We start from the raw sequence: 12,232 nt of genomic DNA, 5'->3' as shown, positions 1-12,232 counted from the left end.
GACCTTTTCCACCTCCATGATGTTACCGCTGGAATTCAATGTACATCTGTCCTTGGTCCCTTCCTTTTCTTCATCTACACATGACTCTTTGGCAATGTTGTCTGCAATTGTGTGGTCAGGTTCTATATGCACATGGAATGATGATGGCTAGCCTGATCAGAACATTGTTCACTGTGTAAGATGCAAACTCACAAATGTGCCAAAGGCTGCTACTTTAGGACATGACAAGTGCCCGCTCTATCTTAACATATCCTGGGAAGGCAAAAGTTTTTTTTTTAATTGAACAGTTGTTTCATGCTGCTATTATGCTGTGATTACCTGAGTAATATTTTCCATTAACAGGATGCTACTGTCAGTTCAAAAAGAAATTTCTGCTTATCAGACAATTGGAAAATGTCATTAAGAATTTCAGTGCCTTTACTATGCCAGCTATATAGGCCATATGTCCCAGTGATTGGCTGATTGAGTTGTGCATTATATTCTTTCGGTTGTTCACAATAGGTAGAGTACAGACCAGACAAAACCAGCTTGCACTGGTGGAACCCAAACCAAGACATCTACTGTTAGATGTGATTGGTCATCACTTGCTGAATCATGCTGTGTGCTAAAAGATACACTAACAACAAATTTAAGATTATCAGTCGCGTTCATAACATGGCTAATAAATGCTTGCTGGAAGCGACATACATTTATATGTAGGGACTCATTCTCTGCAAATAAAAGGAAAATGGTCAAGTCTTGCGCCTATTTTGAATTGCTTGGGGAGCCATGTTGCTTTCTCCACGGTATGCCCTGGCAATCTGAATCGAATTGCCAACCAATCAGCACTTTTCTCCTGTTGAATAAGTTATTGTGATCAATTATAATTTGTCACTCTTGCATTTGTCCTGATGAGTGCAAGAATGTAGGCTGGCACAGTCTCCAGAAAGGCGTACAGTTTGACATGCCTCTAAATTTCTTAATGGACAATTAAATATTTCTAAGCTGTACATCAAGCTCAAAAGTGACCAAGCTCCGAGTTCATAACCAACAACCCCATATATGTACATCCACATATACTTTGTTTGCTAATTCCGTTTTCCCCTCCAAGAACAATTGAGGACTGGATTAACCTTCCGCAACCCTTAATCTTCATGCCCTCCAAGAACTCATTTAAGGAAAATTTGTTGAGCTTTTTAAATTAATACAACCATTGACCACACTCATTGTGCACTTCCTAGGAAAATTCCCTAGTGGAAGACTACAGAAGCAAACCGTACCAGTACCAAGCAGGTGAATGAAATACAAATGTTTTTGAAAAAAGCCACCAATACTTATTTTCGATTATCAAAAGCACATTTGAAATTGATCAAAGTTATATAATATTACTTGCATCATAGCAGATGTATAGGAATTTTGTCTGTCTTTATATGTCCAGAATATGCAGGGCAGATTGAGGCAATTTGATTTCCATTTAAGACAGCACTTTGCTAGAGCATCCAGACTAATCCCACCGCTTTCTTTTTTCACTGCAGTTCCTCTGCTGCACATAGTTATCCAATGTCTCCTTCAACAGATGTAGTGATCCCTGCTTCAACCACTTCCTGTGACAAAGCAATCTGTGCTCACTTCTTCTAACCTCTTCCCTCAGTTTCGTGACAAATGCTTGATGGCATCTCATAATTGAGGAAATAGTTTTTTTCCCTATTCATCCTATCAAAATCCACCGAAATCTTAACACTTAAATGACCACAAAGCAGGTCAAATCCAATTTCCATTCTATCAATTTTGTGATAGCACTGTTGACTACTTTTCCAGAGAGAGATGTTTATTTGCCAATTAAAAGCCAAACACCGTGGATACTGGAAATTTGAAATATAAATACATATTCAGCAGGCATGGCAGCATCAATGGAGAGAAACAGAATTAACGTTTCAGGTCTTTGCCCATTCATCAGACTGGAAACATTAACACTATTTGTCTCTCAACCCATGGTGCCAAACCTGAGTATTTCCAGCATTTTCTGTGTTTGTTAAAATTCATCAATAACCAGCTCACGGATACTCAGCTTGAGTTCTGGCTGGATCATTCGGGTTCAGAACTCATTATAATCTTGAGCCAATTATGGACGCAAGATGATATTCCAGAGTTCACTGGACCATGGCTATAGCTGGATAAAAGTGGAAACAGGCAATGGTAATATCATACAGCTGAACTATGGAGGAGACTCTTCCTTTAGCTGTGTCAAAGATTGCAGTGTGGTCAGAAAATGTAGAGGGACAAGATTTGTGCACTGTAAACCCAATATTGCTTTAGATTCCATAGCAAAAATATTCACTACTACATTATCATTGCAGATTATTTATGGGCAGTTTTGGAATCCAAGCAACTTCAAAGTATAAGTAAACCAATACTAAAACAAATAATGCTCACAGCATCTAGTTTTCTGTAGCTGCAGGGCTATAGAAACAGTTGCAAAACTTCTCATCCATGTAATTCTCCTCTGACCATTTTTTCTGATAGTAATTGTATCAAGTCCAACCTGGTCCCTTATGTTTTGTGGAGTCACTTCTAAATTGAATTACAAATTGACCTATTATGGTGAGCACAATCATAGCATTACATTTTTCCTACCGTAATTTCTTGAATATACTAGTGAACTGGGAATGTGTTAAATACAACTTGGCTACTAGATCTGTTGACAAGTACTAGGCTTAATAATGTGTTAAGAAACACGGGATAAAATGTAGTCTTCCTAAATGGGTGACTCAGTCCAAACAGTAGTTTAATATTATTGTTCTGCTTATCATGTTAATGGTATACAATTTTAAACACTGGGAATTTTTTTATAACCCATTGAAAGATAACGGTTAAACAACCAGTGTCAGATGGATAAAGAGTTGCTAAATGGCAGTCACCAGAATTAAGTGCAAATAGACAAGCTTAAGGTTCTGCAGAATAATTACTTTTGAACAGTTTTAAATTCAAAAACTGTTGAAATTTGGCTGGACCGTTAAAGCTTACCTGGTTTACGGCAACTAATGCTGGCAAAAGGTGGTCGTGGCTTAGTTAGCTGTGACACAGCTGCTTTTAACAGTAGACCCAGCCCCAGGAGTACACTGCACTACACACATCTCACCTGGCCTGAGTCAGAAGGTCAAGTGAGATAGGATTGCCTGGATCTTAACCAGACTCAATTGCCACTGTATGGGAAGTTATGGTCTACTGTCTTTTAAAAATACTCTTACTGAGCCGTCTCCCAATTCTGGACAAATTTGCTGCAGAATCTGGTTAGGTTTCCTTTGAAAATAATCTTTGAAGAGCTTCAAAGTTGTCTGTTACAATATCACAATTCATGTACAAGAACGCATTTTGAAACATTTGAATGAAGGACTATTTCCTCTAATTTCTGCCAGATGCATTGTAAAGCAGTGCTGTCCGTTAGAAGTGGCTGCCCAGTGTTATGAAGGGGAGGTTGATCTCCTCTCTGAGAACTAACACTCAACCACTCCGAGAAGTGCCTCCCTTCATAATCTGTTAGAGTTTGTGAGAAGGGGATTATCTGCATTTCAACAGCTTTTAGTGGTCAAATCAGAATAGCTACCTGAGACTCTGTAAAATCAACAAGTAACATTTTATTTTATCTCACTAACAGTAAATAGGTTAACTAAACTATTAACAAACTGACTAAAACACTATTCTAGTTAAATGCTGTTTAGGTGATTACAATTCCCACTTATTTAAAAAAAAAAAGAATTTTTAGTCTCTCACAAAATGCAATCAGGTTTGTAGCCTTCCGGCATCTTCTGTCTTCTTTGCTGACTTCTTCTGTCTTCGTTAGCTTCTTTTGGTACCTTTATGATTCAGATGAGGCTTTCTTTTAAGACATAAATGTGGCTGTTACACTGATAGAGACAGTTGTTGTTTGTGTCTTTCTCTCTCTAGCTGTGATCTGTGGTAGTCGCTGACAGGTGGTCTTCTGGCTATTCTCTGGAGCTGGTTTTATACCCCTGATGACATACCAAACTTTGCACAATAGGATTGGTTTACAGGTTATCAAAACATCAAATTCAAATCTAATAGGCTGCTGCTATTCAAATGCCTATTTCAAATTGATTGGTTAAACTTCAAAAACGTTCTGATTCAAATGCCTAAAGTCTGTTGCCAAGGCAACCCTGTTGTTTTTGCCGCTCATACGTTGTTTCAGTCTGTGTATTTGCACTGCACCTTTTTTAACTCCAAGCGTAGCAAAAGCTACCTTTTTTAAAACAGACAATGCTATTTGCAACTCTTAGCATTTTTACAATTTTTTATAATTTTACAAACACTAACTTCACAACACCAGCAGCAGGTGCGGCTGCTATGAAACTGCTTCAGCCGTATGCATAAATTATAATAGAAAATACTTTGTATACACTTGTGATGGACAACCTAGGCTAGTGAGTGGACCTCCATTATCAATGTGGGCCACAAGATTGAAATCGGGCACGTGCACTAACCGTGATCCCATGAATAAGATTAAATAATTTAACACGCACTGAATATTTCATAATGAGTTATAGAAAATGCTTAATCATTCATATATTAATGGAACTGGCATCAACCTCAAATGGTAAAAACAAAATAAATATTCATGCTTGCTTTACTTGCATCATATTCAGTGCAACTTCTGGTTGGATCTGTCCACTGCAGGTTTTCTTAGATTAGGGCTCAAAAATGTGAGATGCTTTGCAATTCAGCACTGAGGATCTATCTGTTGCACTTTTTGCATTTGATGTGTCCCATAGCAGAAAAAGTCAGCTTGCTTTGGATGCATAAGGAGCACTTGAAACAAGGGTACTTGAAGTGAGGTGTGTTCTGATTGTACATAAGAGAGAGTTATGAGAGTTGTGCATGCTTCTTCTGCGTTATGTGGTTATGTGGACTTAAGTAATATCAATAGGAAAATAAACTATGCAGATGGAAACCAGTGGAATCTGGCAAGCCTGCATGTGGGCAATGGTCGCCAAAATGTCTCACGGACCATACTCAGAACCCTGATGAGCCACATGCGGATCGCGGGCCACAGATTTCCCACCACTGGTATACACTAATGTAGTCATGATGTGGAGATGCTGGCGTTGGACTGGGGTAAACACAGTAAGAAGTCTAACAACACTAGGTTAAAGTCCAACAGGTTTATTTGGTAGCAAATGCCACTAGCTTTCGGAACGTGCTGCTCCTTCATCAGGAGATCTGCTCATAAACAGAGCATACAGAGACACAAACTCAATTTACAGAATAATGATTGGAATGCGATTCTTTACAGCTAATCAAGTCTTAAAGGTACAGACAGTGTGAGTGGAGAGAGCATTAAGCACAGGTTAAAGAGATGTGTATTGTCTCCAGACAGGACAGCTAGTGAGATTTTGCAAGTCCAGGCAAGTTGTGGAGGTTACAGATAGTGTGACATGAACCCAAGATCCCGGTTGAGGCCGTCCTCATGTGTGCGGAACTTGGCTATCCGTTTCTGCTCAGCGACTCTGCGCTGTCGTGTCGTGAAGGCCGCCTTGGAGAACGCTTACCCGAAGATCAGAGGCCGAATGCCCGTGACCACTGAAGTGTTCCCCAACAGGAAGAGAACAGTCTTGCCTGGTGATTGTCGAGCGGTGTTCATTCATCTGTTGTCGTAGCGTCTGCATGGTTTCCCCAATGTACCATGCCTCGGGACATCCTTTCCTGCAGCGTATCAGGTAGACAACGTTGGCTGAGTTGCAAGAGTATGTACCGTGTACCAGGTGGATGGTGTTCTCATGAGAGATGATTGCATCCGTGTCGATGATCCGGCACATCTTGCAGAGGTTGCTGTGGCAGGGTTGTGTGGTGTCGTGGTCACTGTTCTCCTGAAGGCTGGGTAGTTTACTGCGGACAATGGTCTGTTTGAGGTTGTGCGGTTGATTGAAGGCAAGAAGTGGGGGTGTGGGGATGGCCTTGGCAAGATGTTCGTCTTCATCAATGACATGTTGAAGGCTCCGGAGGTGATGTCGTAGCTCCTCTGCTCCGGGGAAATACTGGACGACGAAGGGTACTCTGTCCACCGTGTTTGTCTTCTGAGGTCGTCGGTGCGGTTTTTCGCTGTGGCGCGTCGGAACTGTCGGTCGATGAGTCGAGTGCCATATCCTGTTCTTATGAGGGCATCTTTCAGCATCTGGAGGTGTCTGTTGCGATCCTCCTCATCTGAGCAGATCCTGTGTATATGGAGGGCGTGTCTGTAGGGGATGGCTTCTTTAACGTGTTTAGGGTGGAAGTTGGAGAAGTGGAGCATCGTGAGGTTATCCGTGGGCTTGCGGTACAGTGAGGTGCTGAGGTGACCGTCCTTAATGGAGATGCATGTGTCCAAGAATGCAACCGATTCCGGAGAGTAGTCCATGGTGAGTCTGATGGTGGGATGGAACTGGTTGATGTCATCATGTAGTTGTTTCAGTGATTGTTCATCATAAGTCCAAAGGAAGAAAATGTCATTGATGTATCTAGTGTATAGCATCGGTTGAAGGTCCTGTGCAGTGAAGAGGTCTTGTTTGAACCTGTGCATGAAGATGTTGGCATATTGAGGTGTGAATTTGGTCCCCATGGCTGTTCCGTGTGTCTGGATGAAGAACTGGTTGTTGAAGGTGAAGACATTGTGGTCCAGGATGAAGAGGATGAGTTGCTAAATTGCATCTGGAAACTGGTAGTTATCGGCGTTGAGTACTGAGGCAGTTGCAGCAATGCCATCATCGTGGGGGATGCTGGTGTAGAGTGCCGAGACATCCATTGTGACGAGGAGTGCTCTTGGTTCAACTGCTCCATGTGTGCTGAGTTTCTGTAGGAAGTCCGTAGTGTTGCAACAAAAGCTGGGGGTTCTTTGTACAATGGGTTTCAGGATGCCCTCGACATAGCCGGAGAGGTTCTCGCACAGGGTCCCATTGCTCGATACGATGGGACGGCCCGGTGTGTTCGCCTTGTGTATCTTCAGGAGGCAGTGGAGATCTCCAATGAGGAGAGTATGTGAGATGAGAGCACGGAGGGTGTTCTGAAGGTCCGGATCAAAGGTCTTGATCAGAGTGTTGAGTTGACGGGTGTGTTCCTTGGTCAGATCTGCGGGTAACTGTCTGTAGTGTTCCTCGTTGTTCAGCTGTCGGTCCACTACTTTGCAGTAATCCGTTCTGTTCAGTATGACGATGGCCCATCCTTTGTCTGCTGGTTTGATGACAATGTTGCGGTTGGTCTTGAGAGTGCGGATGGCGTTGCGTTGTGCTTGGGTGATGTTCGGGGCTGTCTTGTGAGTGCGGCTGATGAATTTGGTGTTGACGCACCTCCTGATGGCTTGGGCATACATGTCTAGTCGAGGACCACAATGTCTTCACCTTCAACCAGGCATACGGAACAACCATGGGGACCAAATTCGCACCTCAATTGCCAACATCTTCATGCACAGGTTGGAACAAGACTTCTTCACCGCACGGGACCATCAACCGACGCTATACACTAGATACATCAATGACATTTTCTTCCTTCGGACTCATGGTGAACAAGCACTGAAACAACTATATGATGACATCAACAAGTTCCATCCCACCATCAGACTCACCATGGACTAGTCTCCGGAATCGGTTGCATTCTTGTACACGCGCATCTACATTAAGGACGGTCACCTCAACACCTCACTGTGCCGCAAGCCCACGGATAACCTCACAATGCTCCACTTCTCTAGCTTCCACCCTAAACACATTAAAGAAACCATCCCCTACGGACAAGCCCTCCGTACACACAGGATCTTCTCGGATGAGGAGGATTGCAACAGACACCTCCAGACACTGAAAGATGCCCTCATAAGAACAGGATATGGTGCTCGACTCATCGATCGACAGTTCCGACGTGCCACAGCGAAAAACCGCACCGACCTCCTCAGAAGACGAACACGGTGGACAGAGTACCCTTCGTCGTCCAGTACTTCCCCGGAGCAGAGGAGCTACGACATCACCTCCGGAGCCTTCAACATGTCATTGATGAAGACTAACATCTTGCCAAGGCCATCCCCACACCCCCACTTCTTGCCTTCAAACAACCGCACAACCTCAAACAGACCATTGTCCACAGCAAACTACCCAGCCTTCAGGAGAACAGTGACCACGACACCACACAACCCGGCCACAGCAACCTCTGCAAGATGTGTCGGATCATCGACACGGATGCCATCATCTCTCATGAGAACACCATCCACCTGGTACACGGTACATACTCTTGCAACTCGGCCAACGTTGTCTACCTGATACGCTGCAGGAAAGGATGTCCCAAGGCATGGTACATTGGGGAAACCATGCAGACGCTACGACAACGGATGAATGAACACCGCTCGACAATCACCAGGCAGGAGTGTTCTCTTCCTGTTGGGGAGCACTTCAGCGGTCACGGGCATTCGGCCTCTGGTCTTCGGGTAAGCGTTCTCCAAGGCAGCCTTCACGACAAATGACAACGCAGAGTCGCTGAGCAGAAACTGATAGCCAAGTTCCGCACACATGTGGACAGCTTTAACTGGGATCTTGGGTTCATATCACACTATCTGTAACCCCCACAACTTGCCTGGACTTGCAAAATCTCACTTGCTGTCCTGCCTGGAGACAATACACATCTCTTTAACCTGTGCTTAATGCTCCCTCCACTCACATTGCCTGTACCTTTAAGACTTGATTAGCCGTAAAGAATTGCATTCCAATCATTATTCTGTAAATTGAGTTTGTGTCTCTGTATGCCCTGTTTATGAGCAGATCTCCCACTCCACCTGACGAAGGAGCAGCACGCTCCGAAAGCTAGTGGCGTTTGCTACCAAATAAACCTGTTGGACTTTAACCTGGTGTTGTTAGACTTCTTACTGTGTATACACTAATGTAATGAAGGTTAATGTACTTCACTTCTGACGTTGACTTAACAAAAATCTTCCACCATTCAATGAAAACATTGCAATCTTGTTTCATTCAATGTCTGAACCTCAGCAATTAATTTTCATAGCTAGCACTCAGAATTATCACTGAAAATACATATTTGCATAACAAGCAAATGTACTGTACCTGTCTGATTTCCAGTCGGAGTATGATTGGGAGCTGCATGCCCTTTGTCATGAGATGCCCTGTTTGTTATTGGTTAGGCTTCCTTTCCTTTAAGGTAGAGCAGTTATTGGTCTAACTGACCACGATGACAGCTTCCTTCTCCATGCAGTGTTGCTTGTGTTTTCATGGTACTGATGTTCAGCACCTTTTGTTACAAACCATTTCAGCAAATAACCAGTAAACAGTAATAAAGGAAGCAAAGCACATAATGGTAGAAGAATGCTTTCACACTCTGACTTTCATCATAATATTTTGCCAACATATGCATAAACAAATTAAAGTGCACTTGCATTCACTGTGTGACCACATGCCCAACTAAGGTGGCTGTACTCATTTTTATTTGCAATTTGTCACATCCTGATTTCTAATACTGCTGCAGAGCAATGAAGTTAGTATAAATAACTTCAGCGATAGTTCAATAGGAAGGAATTGGTGACCCTTTGCTCCTCTGGAACATACACAGGTTTGATTTGCACTTAATCTTAATGTAAATTTAACATCTAAAATAATTTAACTATTACTTTTTTTTATTAGTAAAACTCTTATCCAGTATTCCATCTGATGTAGTCTTTACATTATTAAACAATACTTTTGCATTTTATGGCAGTGAAGCTATCCAAATATTTGGCTGAAAGTCATAAACGGCTGATAAATATAACATAATTGGGCTTTTTGAATGACATAGTAAAAATAATTACGTTTTTCGGATATTGCAAGTGCTTTACAGTCAAAAATGTTCTTTTGAAGTCTGATGTGTTGACAAATGTGACAGCCGATTTGTACTCAAAGAACAACAAAGGAGATAAATGATGGGGTTTTCATCTATTTTGTTGCTGTTGGCTTCACAGTATGTTAGATATTCCAACACCATTGACTGCCATTAAATGAAGGGCTGCAGGTTTTGAGCTTTCAAACTAACTGCCCAACCACTGATGAGTTGTCAATACTGTCTACTTTGATAAGACATCATCTGGAAGGAAAGGGTACATTTGGACAATCTTTGTGCTCCTCCTGGCTAGGTGGGGAGTGACATTGCCACAAGGTTTTGGATTTCCAAAAGGCGTTTGATAAGGTGCCTCACAAAAGGTTGCTGAAGAAGATTGGGTCACACGGAGTTGGGGGGTAGGGTGTCAGCGTGGATTGGGGATTGGCTATCCGACAGGAAGCAGAGAGTCGGAATAAATAGGTGCTTTTCTGGTTGGCAGATGGTAACTAGTGGCGTGTCGCAGGGATCGGTACTGGGGCCTCAACTATTTACCATTTATATAGACGATCTGGAGGAGGGGACTGAGTGTAGGGTAACAAAGTTTGCAGACGACACAAAGATAAGTGGAAAAGTGAATCATGTGGAGGGTGTAGAAGGTCTGCAGAGAGATTTGGACAGGCTGAGTGAGTGGGCAAGGATCTGGCAGATGGAGTATAACGTTGACAAATGCGAGGTTATTTGGAGGAAATAATAACAAATTGGATTAGAACATAGAACATAGAACAGTACAGCACAGAACAGGCCCTTCGGCCCACGATGTTGTGCCGAGCTTTATCTGAAACCAAGATCAAGCTATCCCACTCCCTATCATCCTGGTGTGCTCCATGTGCCTTTCCAATAACCGCTTAAATGTTCCCAAAGTGTCTGACTCGACTATCACTGCAGGCAGTCCATTCCACACCCCAACCACTCTCTGCGTAAAGAACCTACCTCTGATATCCTTCCTATATCTCCCACCACGAACCCTATAGTTATGCCCCCTTGTAATAGCTCCATCCACCCGAGGAAATAGTCTTTGAACGTTCACTCTATCTATCCCCTTCTTCATTTTATAAACCTCTATTAAGTCTCCCCTCAGCCTCCTCCGCTCCAGAGAGAACATTCCTAGCTCCCTCAACCTTTCCTCATAAGACCTACCTTCCAAACCAGGCAGCATCCTGGTAAATCTCCTCTGCACTCTTTCTAGCGCTTCCACATCCTTCTTATAGTGAGGTGACCAGAACTGCACACAATATTCCAAATGTGGTCTCACCAAGATCCTGTACAGTTGCAGCATAACCCCACGGCTCTTAAGCTCCAACCCCCTGTTAATAAAAGCTAACACACTATAGGCCTTCTTCACAGCTCTATCCACTTGAGTGGCAACCTTTAGAGATCTGTGGATATGGACCCCAAGATCTCTCTGTTCCTCCACAGTCTTCAGAACCCTACCTTTGACCCTGTAATCCACCTTTAAATTAGTCCTACCAAAATGAATCACCTCACATTTATCAGGGTTAAACTCCATTTGCCATTTTTCAGCCCAACTTTGCATCCTATCTATGTCTCTTTGCAGCCTACAACAGCCCTCCACCTCATCCACTACTTTCCACTTAGGATTATTATCTAAATGGAAAAAAATTACAACATGCTACTGTGCAAAGGGACCTGGGGGTGCTTGTGCATGAGACGCAAAAGCCCAGTCGGCAGGTGCAACAGGTGATCAAGAAGGCAAATGGGATGTTGGCCTATATCGCAAGGGGGATAGAATATAAAAGCAGAGATGTCTTGCTGCATCTGTACAGGGCATTGGTGAGGCCGCAGCTGGAATACTGTGTGCAGTATTGGTCCCCTTATTTGCGGAAGGATATATTGGCCTTGGAGGGAGTGCAGAGAAGGTTCACCAGGTTGATACCAGAGATGAGGGGTGTTGATTATGAGGAGAGACTGAGCAGATTGGGTTTGTACTCGTTGGAATTTAGAAGGCTGAGGGGGGATCTTATAGAGACATATAAGATAATGAAGGGGCTGGATAGGGTAGAGGTGGAGAGATTCTTTCCACTTAGAAAGGAAGCTAGAACGAGAGGGCACAGCCTCAGAATAAAGGGGGGTCAGTTTAGGACAGAGTTGAGGAGGAACTTCTCTCAGAGGGTGGTGAATCTCTGGAATTCTCTGCCCACTGAAGTGGTGGAGGCTACCTCATTGAATATGTTTAAATCACGGATAGATGGATTCCTGATCGGTAAGGGAATTAGGGCTTGTGGGGATCAGGCGGGTAAGTGGAACTGATCCATTTCAGATCAGCCATGATCTTATTGAATGGCGGGGCAGGCTCCAGGGGCTAGCTGGCCTACTCCTGCTCCTATTTCTTATGTTATGTTTG

The 12,232-nt window shown here is 43.2% G+C and overlaps 1 protein-coding gene across 1 annotated transcript in view; it reads left to right on the top strand.

The window, feature by feature from the left end:
* The window catches only part of lrba (LPS-responsive vesicle trafficking, beach and anchor containing), a 901,160-nt gene that overhangs the window by 167,685 nt on the left and 721,243 nt on the right, over window positions 1-12,232 (top strand). The window lies entirely within an intron of this gene.

The sequence above is a fragment of the Mustelus asterias genome, chromosome 1 (assembly GCF_964213995.1).
Source record: "Mustelus asterias chromosome 1, sMusAst1.hap1.1, whole genome shotgun sequence".
Lineage (NCBI taxonomy): Eukaryota > Metazoa > Chordata > Chondrichthyes > Carcharhiniformes > Triakidae > Mustelus > Mustelus asterias.
Note: the sequence above shows the minus strand (reverse complement) of the source record. Positions and strands in the feature narration are given on the sequence as shown.